Source organism: Aplysia californica, unplaced genomic scaffold, assembly GCF_000002075.1.
Source record: "Aplysia californica isolate F4 #8 unplaced genomic scaffold, AplCal3.0 scaffold00089, whole genome shotgun sequence".
NCBI classification, from domain to species: Eukaryota; Metazoa; Mollusca; class Gastropoda; order Aplysiida; family Aplysiidae; genus Aplysia; species Aplysia californica.
In genome coordinates this window covers 1,212,259-1,215,762 of record NW_004797359.1, presented here as the reverse complement: position 1 = coordinate 1,215,762, position 3,504 = coordinate 1,212,259, and the positions used below count along the sequence as shown (strand labels likewise).

Below are 3,504 nucleotides of genomic sequence, written 5' to 3'. Positions count from 1 at the left end.
GGAATGAAACAAAGACACTCCTTTATGCAACGAAATGGATTATGTGCTGTGCATGTGTGTGCTCGATGGTATACATACGAACGTGTTTTGTAAGTTAAAGGGGGGTAGATAAAGGCTCTTTTGTTTGCCCTTTATTTCAGCTAAGGAAAAAAGGAAAAGAAAAGGAACATGGCCGTTGACAGCAAGGTGCATTTAAAGAATTGCAAAAAAGTAGGTTGATACAAAAAAATGCTCACAAACCCACGCTGTCGTTGCCAGCGCCCATTCAAGAGGTCTTAAGATAAAGAAAGCAACATTGTCAGGCATGAAAAACTTTCGTTCTACAAAAGAATACTTTCTTCTTTCCTAACTTCAAAGAATGGAGATAATGATTTCGGAAGAAATTTTTTTTTTTTAAAGAGCCCATATTGTCACCCAGTCATTCGTAAAGGGAAATACCTCTGTTGCATTGATATAATATTATGCCCCGCAGACTTTTACTATACAGACTATATTATAATATATAACTCTCTCCTTTTACCACCTCTTTATTGGAATAAATATGAATATTTTGTTGGTATTCAATAATATAATGGAGCTGAGAGGATTATAACCTTTTGAAAGGCAGAAGGCGAAAGCAGTATTTTTTTCCACAGGTGATCGTCTTTTGCTAAAAAAAAAACCCAACAACATAGAGATCATAGACACTTGCAGGCCTGTAAATGAATGTAAGAGTGTGTTTGTGTGTCAATGGGGAGTTAAAATATTCTGTTGAGAAAACGGAGCCTATTTGAGACGATAGTCATGTATTTTTTAATAAGTTAGTGAGTACAGGAAGATCGCGTGTTTGAAGCTCACTCTGTCTTTATTCTAATACAATGTTAACTAATGTAGGCCTTCTACGTGTATTGATAATGGTTTGGTTTTGTTTTTTGTTTGTTTTTATTTTGTTATTGTCTTCATCGTTGCTGCTGATTATTACTGTCTTTGTCGAAGTTTTTTGTTGTTGTTGTCGCAACTGCTGCTGCTGTTGTCTTATCTTTCCATCGTCGTCGTTGAAGTTGTTGTTGTTGTTGGTATTGTTGTTACTGCTTCTGTTGTTTAGTATCTATGCTTGTATTTTTAATAAAGATGATTTTTTTTGGTGGTTGTCGTCGTTGTCGCGTCGTCGTTGTTGTCGTGGTCGTGGTCGTCGTCGTCGTTGTTGTTGTTGTTGTTGTTGTTGTTGTTGTTGTTTCTGTTGTTGTTGTTCGTGTTGCTATTGTCGTTGTTGTTGCTACTGTTGTTGTTTTTGTTGTTGCTGTTGTTGTCGTTGTTGTTGCTATTGTTACGACTTGCAATTACTAGTATTGTTAGTGATGTTGTCATCGACAAACTTGCCATCTACGCCATTGTTGGTAAAGCTGATGTGGGAAAACTGGTGATTTATTTTAGAATCAACAGACCTCGTATTAACAAATAAAAGCGGAGAAGTTTCTAAAAAAAACAACCCGGAAGCCCCATTAGAAACAATTTACAACACATTTCTGTTGAAGGAAGAGCCTTTCGTACCGCGACTGCCAATACATGTATCACGATGAGATTGAATGGACCAGAAAAATTAGGAGACCTCTTGAATGTGAACCCAGAACTTCCCAGTGTAGGTTATGTAATTGAAAAAAATGTATGGGTACTTAGCAAAAACTAAGCATTTGTTGTTTAGGTAAGTGTTTTGCGGCGCTCGCAACTGCATAAGGTCATATGAGCGCGCGGGACACATTAAACATTTTCAGTTTGGTAGGAATTAATTTTGAATTTTGCCCGGGTGGCGCCGAAGTCTACTTTTATCGATTTTGGACCACAAAGGGCTCTTTAACGTGCGCAACTTGCACACAGAATCTCAGAGATTTTTTGCCCTAATCTGAGAAGGTTAGGTGTTAGATATTTCCTACCCCAGGATCAGGGGTGTGGCTGAAAGACAACAGCAATAAGAAGGCCAAGCGCGAGTAGCAGTAGAAAGGCTGCAGAATGAGTCAAGAGCCCAGAAGAGGAGGCAAGGGGGGGGGGGGGCTGATTGGGAGCAGGAGATCGAGACAAATGCAGATAACAGAACTTAATTAGAGAAGAAAATTGTCCATCGCTGTCAGGTTTCGAACCCTGGACCTATTGAATGAGAGGCGAACACCGTAACCTTTAGACCAAGAGAGTTTAGTTTTAGTAAGAGTTTTACGGCACTTGCAACACAATGAGGTCATGTAAGTGCCGAAGATTAGAAGTGTTACAAGAGAGTAACAAACACAAAAAAGAAGGAGGGCAGATAAGGACGATAGGTGTTTGATAGGAAAGAAGGAGCAAACTACACCAGAGCACCCGCCAACCACCCACAGACCCCGAGAGCCCCCCAAAAGTATTTTATACGCGGGAACCATGTATCCAGTGGTCGTAGCTAACCATCAATTTTAATCTGTGTTGTAAATGGTTTCGGTTTTTAAAGTTTATTTGTTTTGTTTGTTTGTTTGTTTGTTTGTTTGCTTACTTCTTTGTGCATGCGTTTGTGTGTATGTGGTGATGTTTTTCTGTTTCGTTGTTATTGTTGTTGTTGTTGTTGTTGTTGTTGTTGTTGTTGTTGTTTTCGTGGTTTTCTTAATGTTCGAATTCAGAAGGTATATCGAGTAGATCGAAGGCTTTGGGTAAGTTCCTGGCTCAGCTGGTATCACACTGGTCAACGGTACGCACCAAAACCTTCTTATGGGGTACTCTTGAACTTGGGTCAGTCGGTGGGGTTTTTCAAAGGCTTCCCACCAATCTAAGTCTTATCGAAGTTGGAAATTGAATCTGGATGTCTGGCCACCTAAGTTATTACCTCACTGTCGTGAAAAGGGCGTTGCATGCGAAACATACCATAACAGCATTTTTTGTTCTTTTTGCATCTCTAGGTGGCTTTGGGTTCGTTTCCAGCCACAGACATTAATGTTGAGTTTAAAACTAAGCTTTTATATATTGTAGGTGTTTTACGTCCATATCAGCACAATTTAGATCATTTAGGAGGCGGGCTTCGATCCTGCCTCGCAGGGCCGGTCCGGGCTGAGAGGGATACGGCATCTCAGCAGAAAGATCAAGATACCCGGTACTTGATAAAAATTCTCTTACTGGGGTTTTCTGCTTGCAATAGCGAAACGCCTTACAGCTACATCACAGATGCTGGTACTACTAAGATAATAATAAACATGCATTCTGCATAAAACTGCCATAGGTAAATTTTAATGAAATTCACGAAAGAACCAAAGCGATCAAATAGAAAGATCCGCAAACCCGAGTCAGACTTGTTCGACAACAGGGATTTGGGCAGTACGAAAACTGGGGCTCCTATTGTCCACATAAATGGTATACACATAATCCCAACTTTACATGTATTCTAAAGACCTGGTGCCCGTGATAATTCTCTCGTCTGGTGTTCGATTTCGTTGACTACGAATGTGCTCCATTGAGCATGTATGGTTGATTGCCTTTTGATCTGTTGTGTTTGTGTATTTGTGTGTGTGTGTG

At 39.9% G+C, this 3,504-nt stretch overlaps 1 protein-coding gene across 1 annotated transcript in view; it reads right to left on the bottom strand.

Moving 5' to 3' along the window:
* Nucleotides 1–3,504, bottom strand: part of LOC101846637 — a 15,161-nt gene that overhangs the window by 3,850 nt on the left and 7,807 nt on the right. The gene's annotated exons all lie outside the window — the stretch shown is intronic.